Source organism: Balaenoptera musculus, chromosome 19 (genome assembly GCF_009873245.2).
Source record: "Balaenoptera musculus isolate JJ_BM4_2016_0621 chromosome 19, mBalMus1.pri.v3, whole genome shotgun sequence".
NCBI classification, from domain to species: Eukaryota; Metazoa; Chordata; class Mammalia; order Artiodactyla; family Balaenopteridae; genus Balaenoptera; species Balaenoptera musculus.
In genome coordinates, this window is record NC_045803.1 from 36,494,081 (window position 1) to 36,509,094 (window position 15,014).

The 15,014-nt window shown below is 37.9% G+C and overlaps 1 protein-coding gene across 1 annotated transcript in view; it reads right to left on the reverse strand.

The window, feature by feature from the left end:
* The window catches only part of CDH8 (cadherin 8), a 366,357-nt gene that overhangs the window by 97,816 nt on the left and 253,527 nt on the right, over positions 1 to 15,014 (reverse strand). The gene's annotated exons all lie outside the window — the stretch shown is intronic.

Sequence of the window (15,014 nt, forward strand, 5' to 3'; positions counted from 1 at the left end):
CCATAAAATTGATGGTAATACACAGAGTGACCAAGAGGTGGTAATATTGTTACCATCCTCACAGTTTGTATTACCAGAATCGATCTGGTACATATCTGTTCTTGCAAAACGAATATTAGTGAAGCACATGCTAATTACAGATTCATGAAAAGTCTTAGGGTTACAGAATGACTTTACACTGTCTAGTAGAATGATCTTGAGAAAACAACTCAAACTTTCTAACTTTCAGCTACATCATCTAAAATGTAGGATAACACAACCAGCCCTGGCTTATTTTCATATTGTTGTTTTGAGGCTTCAGTGTTCTAAAGAATAAAGAATCAGTTTACAAAATATATAATATAAAAATAGAAATGTAAGGAATTCCTATTACTAGCAGAAATGAAATCTGGAGGCCAAAGTTATCCTTATCTGGCAAGAGCCTCACTTTCATGACTAAATTTTCCAAAATATCATTCACCTTGTTACATTCACTGAGATTTAGGGTTTTGTCCTCAGCTTTGTGGGAACAGAAACTTTATTCTGTCAGCACATTCCTGAAGAGAATGGTGCTTCAGCACAGATATGCATTAGCCAAGCCCACGGAAGACACTTGCTTAACAAGAATGGGAATACAGAGGCTTCCCTGGTGGCGCAGTGGTTGAGAGTCTGCCTGCCAATGCAGGAGACACAGGTTCGAGCCCTGGTCTGGGAAGATCCCACATGCCGCGGAGCGACTAGGCCCGTGAGCCACAACTACTGAGCCTGCGCGTCTGGAGCCTGTGCTCCGCAACAAGAGAGGCCGCGATAGTGAGAGGCCCGCGCACCGCGATGAAGAGTGGCCCCCACTCGCCGCAACTAGAGAAAGCCCTCGCACAGAAACAAAGACCCAACACAGCTAAGGATAAATAAATTAATTAATTAATTAAAAAAAAAAGAATTTACAGTGAAAATAAAATGTCTGCCAAAGGCTTTGTAGTGTGCCACAATGGTTAAGGCAGAGGTTCTGGTGTCAGACAAACGTAGGTTCAAAGTTTGGCTCCACCAAGTACTAGTTGTAAAGTCCTTAAAGCTTAAAGACACACAATAGCTATCTGATTTTCTCATCTGCACAATGTAGATAATATAATTTCTAACCACACAGGAAAGTTTTGTAAAATACATGGGTGACTACTCAAAATGCTGTGTCAAGCTCTGAGGAAAGTAAGTTCAAGAAACGATGGAATGACAGTTGTTGTTGTCATTATTATCATCATCATCTAGGTCAGCATATTTTATTGCAGAGTTTCTAAAACTGAATAAAATAGTCACAAAAATTGGCTTGCAAAAACATGGAGTGAGAGGAATGGGAGTTAGATGTGCAATTTAAATCCTGGCAGCCCTGTGCTCTGTTAATCCGCCTATTTCCAGAGGCAGGGCTCGTCCTGAAAGAGCACATCAGGCTTGGTCCTTATACCGGGGTGTCACTCTCTGGAAGACCTGGATGGGCCCCCCGCCTTTATCTCTGTGACATACTTAATTCCCTATTCCTGCTCATGTGCCTCTCTGAAAGAGTAACAACAATACCCGGGATTTAGCAGAAGGCAAGTCTTGATCTGTCCTGACAAAATGCTGTCTCTAGAGAAGGCAGCCTTATTTGATGAGACCCTAGAAATGTCAATTATAATGTCAATCTGTTTCCACTGAGGATAACTTCATTTTCATTCTGCTCTTAACAATGACCAACATTTAGTGAGCTCTTACTCTCTATAGTATACCAAGAATCCTATGAAAGATGTTATATACATTACTTCTTTCAATATCCAACCTACATTTTGCTGGTGATAAATTATTTTATCAACATGATATCTAAGATATAGCAATACTTTTTGCTGTTACTATATCTCAAACTAATTGAGAAGATAAATGCCTTCCTAAGGCCATGGTTCTTAAACAGTTTGGTCTCAGGGCCTCCTTATACACTTAAAAATAACTGAAGAAATCAAAAAGTTTTTATTTATAAAAACATGTTACTAGCTTATATCTCTCAATATTTACCAACTAGAAATCACAACTAATTTTTAAAACAAAATAATACACACACACACACACATTTCATTAGCCATTGAGCAATGATACCAACACATGTCATGTAGCCTTTGGAAAACTCCACTCTCACGTGTGAGAACATGAGAGAGAAAAAGGCAAATAGCATCTGTGTGTTATTATAAACACATTGTGACCTCATGGAACCCCTAAAAGACTTGACTTTACTCTAGACCATACTTTGAATATGCTGTTTTAAAGGATTAAAGATTTTTGCTTCCCCCCACATGTTCCCCTGTATATTTCAACCATTCTGTGATTTTTTTAAGACTAGGGACTATGGTAGGTGAAGCATACAACACTATAGAAAAATGTTATTATGTACACCTTACAAATGATGAAAATGAGGCTTAGAAAGGATAAGCACTTTTCCTAACATCACATGAGTTACAGGTATTGTAGTTAGCTTACAACCCCATATCTTTCTGTCCCCAAACCTGTGCTCTTCATTATCATATTATGCTGCAGCCACTGAAGATCCATCAACCCGAGATGGATGAGAACTTAGTGATGGTCTCATTTTATCCACAGGCTAAAGAGAACTCTGAAGTCCAGAAGTACCATTATGATAGGTCCAAGAATTGAACCTATGTTTCCTGAATGGATTTATCATACCCAACTCCTTGCCTCTTAAAATTAGTTGTTCCTATTGTAGACACAATAATTACAGTATGTGTCCATTAAGAAGAAGGACAAAAATATTCATGTGAAGGTGTAGATGAGCCAAGTTTCTTGGCAAAACTATGCTGAATAAAATAAACATACTACCTTATATGACTTTTATTTTTATGATTTTTATCTGAAGTAGACTATCAGCAGTTTAATTCCCTGATTTTTTCTTCCCGAACGTATAGTGCCTAGCACAAAGCCTGGCATTTAATGACACATTTGTACAGAGATTAATATTTTTCAAGGATGTTTGCTCTGTTTGCCCATCTGTCACACTTAATTAGTAGCACCAAACAGTAGAGAGTTCAGGCTTTGGTATTAAACCTGGTGGATTTGAACCTCATAGTATTAGATCTGTGACCTCATATACATTCCCTGACTTCCCCGGATTTCATTTCATGTATTTCTGAAACAATGCTCAGGATGTGTCCATCCCAATGCTGTTATAAGGAGTGAATGAAACAAATGTTTGCACACAGTGGTGACTGTCATTCTGCCTGGAATTAGGTAGCATCTCAAATTCTAGTTTGCCTTGATTGCCACACACAGATATTATTAAATTTAACAGATCTAGACGCTGAATCAAAGGAGATCGTAGGAGAGTTGCTCTGTATGCATCTATGCAACTTTCCCAAATCGTAATTCCTATGATGTCCAAAGACCAGTGAGCTTCTCCAGCCTTTCTACAACCAGACAATATACCTTGGGTGTTCATTTTTATTTTCCTGTTGGCTAAAAAGCACAACAGAAAGGTCCACGTGGAAATAAGTGCGCATACAGTGGAGGCTCCCATAACCATGACTGAAACAAGCCAAGATCAACAAGTCCCTCCCTTTCATCACAAAATTCCCAAAACATCCTGGGTGGATTCATGCTATTCCCTTCGCCTGCAACATTCTTGCTCTTCCTCTTCACTTGTCCCAATAGAGGACTGCACTTGACTCCTAGGGACACTGGAGAAGGCACCATACAGAGCTAATTTCTTCCTCATATGTGTTGTTAGGATGTGTTCTGTCCCCTTCCATTAGACAACCTGCTTGTAGTCCAGCAATTATCTCCCTACTGCAGATGCCCCGCCTCCAGGCCGGGAACTACGTCTTTAACAACACGTGACCATAGTGTCTAGTACAGAGGGGCAGAAATGTGTTTGACTCGCTAAGGTTTTGTGTGCTCAGTCAACAGTCATTTGGTACATTTACTGACTAATTTATTGGATCTTAACTCTCTTTAAGATGGAGACTACAAGGGACAAAATCAATCATTCAGAGACCAAAACCAAAATAAAGATATATAATTCAGTATTTTCCATTTTCACTAAGGTCTCCTATTTATATGCCAGAGGCCATTTGTGGAACATCTAAATACCTTTTCAACCCATGCCTAACCAATCACTTCTGATAAATATCCAGATACTTTCAGATTTATTTTAGGTTATCAGTTTCCCTGAGAAGTCACCCAACACATCAGTTCTGTCTTCCATGCTTTTTATATCGTTTCTTAAATAAACAAATGTGGATTTGTTGTATTCTGGTATTCTGTGTTCAGTCTTTGTTTCTTTGTAACTGCTACATAATTATATTGGAAATGTGAAAAACAATTCAGCAGGAAATCAAATGCTGGCTCAGTGTGGGTATTTTTATATCCAGAGATACTCAAATATTAACCGATTATTATTAATTGGTTATTATTATTAATTGATTAATAATAAATTATTAGGACTAATATTAATCTAATATTTAGATACTGTGCCTAAAACACAACCTAAAGACAAGCCTTATTTAAGAGCTAGGAAAAAAAATATATATATATATATATGCTAAATAGAACATTTTTTTACAAACACAAATTTTCTTCATAGTGCATTAGAATTGTTTGTTTTACTAAACAAAACAGTTAAACTCAAGGCAGAGAATGTTCTAAAAAGTCAGTGTCTCTTTTTTTTTTTTTCTCAGTGTCTCTTAAACATCAAGCTCACAATAGTCCACCTGAAAGAACAGGTGATGAGGCTTTTATTATTATTGCCATTGCTAAAAACAGATATAGAGAATATCCTTATATTATACCATATTAAATTATAATAAATAATATGTTATAATATAACGTGATGATTATAATATATTAATGTAATCTATATTAATTACAGAAATATGATAATAATTATATATGCATATATATTCTCTATATCAACCAGGTGAGTTTTAGTTCCCTATTGAGTATTATAGTTTCCTTTTAACCAATAAATAAACACATTAGATTGATCAAGGAAACTGTTGATGTTCAAGTAGGTTGTTGTTAATGTAAACTAGGTTGGAATTCATATTTGTTTGTCTGCATAGTCGACGCTTTTTCCTTCCACATTTGTCATCCATGGTTTTATTCCATGTCTCCCTTCTTCAGCCTATTATTAATCATTCATTGTCAAATTATAACAGCAGGTGTGTGGAGCAGACTTCAGCATCATTCCAGGCTTATCTCAGTGGGTTGCAGGAGCATTCAAACTTCAATATAAGGAGCCCCTTTAATTTGTTTTAAATTTAGGAACTGGAGGTTCCTAAAAATCCAAATTCCCCTGGAACAGATAGTTCACAGATGCAAATTTTAAATTCATTATCCCCAACTGGACCTCCTCCCACCCTTTCAGTGGGGAAAAAAGCCTATCAGTGACATCCCATTGTGTTCTAACCTGTTTTATAAAGAGCTAGTCAAAGGAAGGCTGTAAACTCAAACTTTGGAAGGATGGACCACCTTTTCTGTTTTCTGACTTGTTAACATGAATCATGATATGTCTCAGGAGCAATTAGGCTATCACTAGGAGAGGATGCAGGCTCAATTGTCAGAGATTGGGCTGAAGAGTCAGACAAACCTAGGATCAAATCCAAACTTAGGCACCTAAACATGGAGAACTTGAAGTTTGGTATCTTAGTTTTCTTTATGAGATGAGAGACTGGTGGTACCAATTTATGGAACTGTTGTGAGGATTAAATGGATAAAGGGCATGAGAAGGGCTAGAATGCTGCCTAGCATACAGTAAGCAGTCACTCTTAATTGTATCATTATTTTCATCCTCCTCACCAAGGTTTAGGATCTCCATCAGTTTCCTTGTTGCTCATTAGTTTTAGCCAGATGCCAATTTCTGTTCATTCAAAGTCCATTTCTAACGCAGCTTCAGTTTTACTCTGAATCAGGACTGCAGGGGTTGTAGCAGTGGTTCTCCAAGTGCGGGCCCTGGGCAAGCAGCATCGGCCTCACGTGGGAACTTGTTAGAAATACAGATTCTTTGGCCCAGGAATCTACGTTCTAACAAGCTCTCTGGGCGATTCTGAGCCACCATCATAGCCATATTCTTCCCCTTCTCATTCTCCAGGTTGTAGGCTCTCTGTTCTACTCCAAACCTATTCTGCTCCTAAATCTGGAATGCTAATATTCTGAGCCACACATTTCCCTTATTTTGATATTTCTATGTATTTGATGGGCCCCTCTGACACAGAGAATAAGATCATTTCCTGTACCTGGCATCCGAAGGCAATCATAATTTTCTATACTTAACTTTCCAACCATATATTCTTTTCTCTCCTGAGTTCTCTAATCTTCAGAAGATATTCTATGCTCTTCTCCTCTGGATCAAGATGTTTGTTAGTTTGGAAATACATCTCTGACAAAAGCCTACTGTTACTTTATGACCCTGATGAAAATATACCATCCACAAAGGATCTTCCCAGAGAAGACTGTCTCTCCCATCCAATGGAGAGATCCCACCCTACTCCAAATTATATGCTTTTTAAGTAAATAATATTTAGAGTTTCAATGCATGCCTTAGAGACAATTTCTTTACATTCTACTTCCTTGCTTCTTTGTGACAGTGTAACCCTTGACCTTGGGCATCATGTGGGGTGAACCCTTGTCCTATAGATACTCCAGGAACAAGAAAGTATCAGTATCATAAGTGAGGGTGTAGAGTGACCAATGCCCTGCCACCCCAAATTAGATGGAAGCAAGTTATCATAGTTCAAAATTCTACCATCTGGCTAAAAGGGCCACCTGACCTGGCACTGAAATGCTAGGTGGGTGGGGGTGGATCAGAGATGGAATTGGCATCGATTTTTAGCCCTGACTTCTAAGCTCTGGATTAGGGAGTCCTGTAATCAGAAAACATGCTGCATTTTCATTCTTTAGGCTTTGCTGCTTTGTAACCTGCTTCCACTTGTTCAATACAGATCAGATTAAACGATAAACGGGCTCGTTGGGTAATGAAGTGTGGGCTGGCATAATTCAGGGCTTGCCTCAGGCTCTCAGAGGGAAGAGAAATAAAGGTTCTTAGATCAGAAGCCTGGCTCCTTGGGGAAAAAGTGAGAGGACCTGAGGCTCCTCTCTGCCAGCACCTTTCTCATGGTCTCTGTCTCTGACCTTAGATTGGTTAATATTCTATGGGAATTCTTCCTTTTGAGCACAGTCAGTGCCCCACAATTTTCATACAAGGAGAGCATAGTCATTCCTGCCCTTTATGCCTCAGCTTCAGTCACTCAGGAAAGAATGACTTTAAAAAATCCAGAAAAGCCATTGCTCCTGTGTGCTTGTCTGCCCAAGACTTTTAACAAAGAGCTGAGTGGGGTATATTAAAAGCAGAGATCCTTTCCACCAATTAATCAATAGTGTCTGTTTAGAGTCAGAACTCATCAGGTTAATATCTTGTGGTATTAATTCTTATTTCCTTTATTCATTCATTAACTCAGCAAATATGTACTGGGAGCCCCACTGTGCTAGGCTCCCAGGATAAAACAGTGATCAATAACAAAGCAATAATAAAATGTCTCATGAGAACAAGGACTTTACCAATTTCTCCCTTTAGAAATGTATTTTCAAGGAATTCTCTGAATTCCTAGTTTATGTTTATGTAAGAGAGAGTAGGCACCAGGTTTGGTCTGGAGAAGGATAGAGAGGAGGGTGAGGAAGGAGGGGGGAGGGGCACTAGAGAGGGGAAAGAAGAAACGTTATTGAGTCCTTCCTATATGCCAGGCTCTGTCTTATGCATTTTACCTGTATTACATCATTTAATTGTCATGACAAACTTCAAATATAGCAACTGAGGCTAAAAGAGATTATGTGACTTATTCAAATCACACATAGAGCATATGTTTCGGCTCTGAAAATTTGACTTCATAGTTTGGTTTTACCTAGTAAGCACTACTGCTGTCTGAGAAAGCAGTGGTAACAGTAGCTATGACCTTAGTTTGGGGTAAGAAGGAGGCTTTTAAGGTTGCCAAGCTGGCCAGGACTGACAAGAGGAAAGAAGCCCCTCCTTTTGGATACATATTTTTTTGGAAAATTATACCTCCCAAGTCATCTCAGGATGATACGTCCTCAAAAACTCACAATTTGTATATTCTCAAAATAAAGCTGGGTGGTTTTACTTTATGACAAAAAGATTACTTTTAGGCATATCCTCTTTAATTATATAAAGTGATAAAATTAATGTTTACTTTATAATTATTGTTATGATAATTAATATTAGCATAAGCATTATTACCAGAAGTTTATTCTATGTTAGGAAAGATATTAGGATGTAAACATATTCACTCCTTATCACACACCTCTAAAGGTGTTTCAATATATCCCCCATTTTATAAATAGGGAAACTAAGCCACAGAAAGAAGTAATTTACATGGCGTGAGTGTGATTGAATGAAAAAATTATGATTCCATCCAAGCAAACTGACTTATAAACTTGGCCACTTAATTCATATGTTATTCTCTTTGACTTGTAGACTGATGTCTGCACTTTCTTCCCAAGTCCATGTGCTTCCTCTGTCCCCAGAGAAACGGTAGCTGAGGGTAAATCAACCTACTATCCTCCAATCTTTATAATCTCTTCACATATCTAGGACCTCCCCTACCTGCCCCCCCTTAATCTGGTACCCTCAAATCTGGAGATGACCATTTGCTATGACTGGTCAGTTTGCTACAACTTGCAGCTGAAAACCTTGAATTACTATTTGCTGCGTACTTCTATCCTTTATCTACAGTTGTCTACAGTAGGAGTTACTGTTCAGGATTTGAGGAGGGTGGTTTATAAAGAGACCAGGGCAAGACATAGGGATGGAAGCCTCTTACCTTCTGCCTTTTTCTGGGTTAGGACTAAGGGGCTATTAGTCATAGTGACACCTTAAAGGAGTTCCTAGTTAAAATCTATTGATATAGCTCCAGTCTCAATCTGTAGGCTTTTTCTAAATATCAGTAGATTAGAACAAAGGAGGGGTAAAGATGAAAGAGATGGAGAGGTGGTGGGAGGATATCGGTAGAATGGATGCAGAATAAAGAGGAACTAAGGGAGAGACTCCAAAGTCAGTATTCAAGTAACTGGAGCAGCTGTACATGAAGTGGGCACTATAGTGATTAAAATAAATCTGGTGTGGGTTACCCGCAAAATGATGTTCATGCGGGGCCTGCATCAGGCTTCTCCTTGAACTTGGAATGGCACTCCCATTCTTCCTTGCAGGGAAATCTTAGTTTGGATGCTGATCTCTTTCCCAGGAAACTGTAGCTTCCCCTTCACTTTCCCATAATTTATTTCCACTTCACTTCATTATAATCTCTATTGTTAAGAATACTGATCTCTACCTTATAGCACCTGCATGCTTGTCTGAGGTAGGGGGATCTTGCTAGGAACTTGCCATGTGCCTATATTCCCAGACAGTCAGCCATAGTGCTATAGCTTCTCTGATATTTGGGAGCCCTTAACCACTCCTGCCCCTGAAATTTACTGTTCACCTCAGACTTTCATCATCCTTTCCCTTCTGTGAGAGTTACTGAACTGGACAATAGCTTCTCTCCATCTGCTTCCACTCAATTCTATACAAGGGAATGATATTGATTTTAAAGAAACTCTAGTCCTGATTATGCCACAGGCAATAGATAGCGACACTGCATATTTTGAACGAGATCTTGATATAAAATCTCAAGTCCTTAATTCAATCAGGCTCTCCAAGAATATGCCTGCTTCATTTCGAGGGTTTTTCTTTAGGCACAGGTCAATCTACCATGCCCGAATCAGGGACAAGAGGAAGGTCAGTGAACATATTGGTTGTGCAATGAAGAAACACAACTGCACCCAGCAGTAACACACAGGTCGCGACTACCAATTTTGTTGTTGTCGGGAGAAGGGGTAAAAGAAAATATAAACCAAATAAATAATTTAAAATTAAGCTGTTATTCAAAGCCTCAGGTTAGGGCTGTCTTAACAAGAACATATGAGATTTATTCATCAATTTCTAAAGATTACAGATAGAGTTTAAGCTAAAATGTATAGTACCATCACTTTTAATTCAATTCTTACTACAACCTAAATTTAAAAGAACAATTATGATTCCCATTTCACAGGTGGGAAAACTGAGAGCAAGAGAGAGGAAATAATTTGCCCAAGGTTATATGGGCAAAATGTGGCCAACTCCATCCAACTCCAGGACCCAAAATTTCTCGCAACAATGAGCTCCCTATAAAGATGTATTTTTCCTAAGCAGCCTGGGTTGGACAAAGCAATTATTCTGGCAGCTGGGCCCTATGTCAGGAAGAAACATTCCTTAAGTGCTATCAAACTAGTATGTCCCCTGGGAGATTTAACCATCATTAGTGAAAAGCTTCGTTGACAATATTGTGTGCAGCCCACTGTAGTGGGCTAGAGCAATGCATTATCACTAACTCAAAGAGATTAATTTAATGGGCAATTATATGCTTCCTGCTTTACAATACTTTCAGGTAACCAATAATAGTATGCCTTCTGTAAATGCCAATTGCCAGCTCTTGGGTACACAGTGTCAGCGGGATTCTCCACTTTCCATCCCACATCACCACTTTCTCTGGGAAGGACACTCTAAAATTGGCATTCAATACCTCTGAAATGCCCCTGCAGAGACTCTTATTGTAAGCAAATTTTTCCTTTACTGTCCCCCAATATCCTTTATCTCTCTGACAGCTGAGCTTGTTACCCATGTCGCTCTCTTAAGTAGGTCTTACTACACTACCCAACCTAAAGGGATCTTGTGCATCATCTGACAAGCCTTAGCTCAAACCTCAGCTCAGTGAAATATCACCTGTCACCACAGGAATAACACAAAATAGAGACCAAAACACACAAACAGAAGAACACGTCACCTTTTTCTGCCTTCCTTCAAAATATCATAATTATGTTTATAATGTAAAATTACGTTAATTATCATATAATTAAATTATAATGTGAATCTGATGGGGAGGGTGGAAGGGAGGTGGGAGAACTTGGGAAAAGTGGATTCCTGAATGGCTGCCTTGAGTTTCTGATCCCGTAGGTCCTAGGCAAACACCAGAACTCTGGTTTGAACAATAACCCAGGTGACTGGGATCAGCTGGGCATGTCAAGTTCTCTGTGAACTTCATTGAAAAATCCTGTCCCCGAAAATGTTCCTCAGTTTCCTGATCTCGAAAATGGGAATAGAATTCCCATCTGAACAGTTCCAAAGGCTGGCTTTGTCCATTAGGCAATGTTCCTCCCCTGGGTTATAAACGTTAGAATAGGAGGGCCTGAGCAAACGCAGGCTTGTTCTTTCCTCCACTGCACTCTTGTCCCTGCACCAGCCTTCCGCTTTGCACAGAAGAACTATTTCATTCGCTTGTTTCAGGAAATGATGTGGCAGTGTCAGAAGCTCGATTTAAGCAGGAGGATGGAAGGAAAGAAGATATAGGAGAGGGTTCCCCCCAAAGAAGGCATCTAAGAACATGTAATCTGCAGTTAAGCAACAAGGGTACCAATCTTGCCTCTACCCTTTGCTCTCTTGGAGGCTCTGGGCAAGTTACTTAACCTCTGAGATTCCTTGACTGGAAAATGCATACAGTAATAGTACCTGTTTTCAAAGACTGATGTGAGTTAAATGCACCATAGGGATTACATAATACTTTTTCAGTGTTTTACTAGCTAAATTTACTTTAAGCCTTCACCACCATGGTACACAGCAGCCATGCAAAATAGTTTCAAGGGATGCTACTAGCAAAGCTACTTAGCAAAGATGCGCTATACAAGCCTAATCTCTTGTTAGCACTTGGGCATCTAACTGCCAGATCATGTAATGAGATGTGCCTGTTGATTGTGATGGCACGTTAGATCTATTACCACTGAAATTCTTGGGAAATATACACAGTGAAGCATCTCAGCCTTGGTTAAGTGAATCTGACACAAGAGGATAAAGGATGACATCTCCATTCTCATTAAGAGATAACAGATGGACTTTCCTAAAATCCATTTTTTAGCTTAATTTCACTTGCTTAAATCTTTTGTCTGAAGAGATGGTGATCTGAGAGTAATTTTAAATTGTTCTCCCTGGAATGAATATTTCTTTATCTTTATTAGAACCTCCCCCTGTGGGGTTATATTGTCCTGGGTGGTTTTAAATATTCATCTCATCCAAATACAATAAATCTCCCTTTAATATTTTTTTCCAAGACATGGTCTGCGGCTTTGGAAGATAAACATTACATGATGGGCTAAATAATAAAACCAAGTGAAAACAAGTTTCTAAGCCATTTTCATAGTAATTCCAATATTTCTTAAGTTCTCTGTGATCTTATTTCAACTTCCTTTCATGATTTAGAAAAAAAAGATAACCTAATTTTACATTTAAATTTCTAGAATTATGCCCACCTCAGCTTATACTTTACAGACTAAAATTAAAGTTCTCTTTTGTACTCTCAATCTTGTTGGTTTTAAGAAAGTTACATGCAAAAAGTCAAAAAAAAAGTTTAGTTTTCAATCTCTGAGTAAAAAAAAAAAAAGATCAAAAAAGGATGTAATAAAAGGTGAGATAACTCCCACTGATGTCAACAGAATAATGTAAGTTTGGGTTGTGTATTTTCAATTCTGTAAGGTTCAAAGTAAAGCTGAGGGTTGTCATGTGGACAGAACCATTTCCTATTTGGTCTCTATGGAGCTAACTGTAACCTTGAATTTGGGACATACTTGAGTGATTTCTCTCAAGCCATGAAGAAAACTTTATCTGATCTATATTTCAAAATTTTTTAATCAATCATATGTTCATTGAAGGAGGTTTGTGGTCATACTTTTTTTTCACACCATCAACATGGAACTGCTTGTAATTCCCAATACTCATCACCTTCTTGCTCACCTCTGTGTCATTCTTTATAGATATATCAGCAGATTCCAACTCACACTTTTATATGCAGGGGCTTCCAAGTGCCATTAGAAGGAAAACTTCAAGAGGACCAGGGTTTTTTCTTATTTTGTTCACTGCTATATATCCTCAGTCACTAAAACAGTGCTTGGCAAGTACCGAAGACTCCATAAATAATTACTGAGTGAATGAACAAATGAATGTCTTCCCTTATTTGGTTTGGTGCCCTTGTCACCCTAGAATTAACAGCTCATTATCCCAGAGCATCTGCTTTGTATCTGTCGTCCTTACTTGTCTGTGATTCCTTGCTAATGAGACTTTTGTTTCTGGATTGCCCCTGAAATATTTCCTAACCACCTATTCTGTGTATTCATTTCCTTTTACTCTTTACAATGGAGTACCTGGATTCTTATTATTAGGGCCTCCTTGATGAATATTTAAGTGAAGGCATCCATCTCATAAAAAAAGTGCCATAGATTAAGGTGAACTCAAGTAGGTTTTTATATTCAATATATGAGAACATTATTTTAAACGTAATTATTGCCTACATACTTTAAACAAAACCATGGTCCTTTAGAGCGTTTTTATATAGCCTCAAACCAATCTAAATAGATATAGTTTTTCTCAGAGGCTTAAGGTGATATGCAGCTTCAACATTGTAAATTGTAAAAATTTCATATCTAGATGGGGTTAAGACTTCTAATAAACCAAAGCCACCAAATGGGATGCTTTGTTTCCTTTATCCCTTAACGTTACAAGGGAAAACTATTGCCAGAGTCACATACTGGAGAAGAAAATGGTACTTGTAATAAGGAAAAACACCGAAGTTTCCAAAGCTCTTTTTTCATTCCATATCAAGCAGGTTCTTTGCCTGCTTTGAGTTGCCAAAAGAAACATTCTTCACTCTTGAATCGTCACTTTTTCACACCGTGGTTGTGTTTTGTTTTCTTTTGTTTTTAGTAAGACTCCGTGGAAGACATTACCCCACATCTCAGAACAAGGAAAAACCACGCCCTTCATGAAGGTCTAGATTACTCTTCCTCTTACAGACAAATTTATCAACGTATCTCAGAGACATTAGCTGTGAAACCAGAGGAGATTTTAGAGAAAGCATAGAGCAGATCTTAGGGCTGATGTCCTTTACATATGTATGCCCATGAATCTTTCTTATTGTGAGTTTTTATTTCCTTATTCAGATACCTTCTACCCTAATTCCCTCAAGAATGTAATGTCTCCCTTGCACTTGTGTAAACTGTGAAGTCCTCATCAGCTCCTTTATGGAAAAATAAAGTCAGGTAATATGCAGAATGTCTTTTGCTTGGAAAGAAAATGAATATCACATCCCCTTTGCATGTTCTGTATAATAAAAAAACTGGTGAGACAGAGTGTGGGTTCTCATAGACAGAATAGCATTAAATTTCAGCATATAGCTATTGTTTAGAGACTCAATTATAGTGTCATTAAGTGTAATCAAAGAAGCTGTGCTCATTAAAAATTAGCAGAAAGACTAACATGTGTTATTTTAACAACCCTGGAACCTCCTCTGAAAAAAAGCTTACATTTTCACATGTAATTTATGAAAAATTTTATGTTGAAGATATAATTTTAAATAGTCCATGATTACTGTGTAAGACATATTAATTCTAAAAAACAAAACCAAAAAATCATTTATCATCTCATCTCCCCAAAATGATATGTATTGACAGTGTAAATTTTCTTTCTGTATTTCTGCATGTATATATGTATGTATATATGCATAGTTTAAATATGTGAGTAATAGTTTCTATATCGAATATAATATATACGTTAGGGTCCACTTATTTAAATTATGGTATATAGTTCTTGAATTCTATTTTTTTAACCTACCCTTTTATACTAAATCTTTCCCCATATTTTAATATGCAAAACATTGTTTTTGATGGCCGAACAACAGATATAGATATAAGAATACTTGGATAGAAGAAATGTTTCCTTCCCACATATATTGCAACTTTTTGGTCATTTACCACAGTGTAAGTTATTTCATGTTGAGACGATGCATTCAAAGGCTCCTCGGGAACAATAAAATAAGTTCCAATGCCAAAATATCTAATAGAAACTGGGACCACTTGTCATATGATCCCTAGGCATAAAC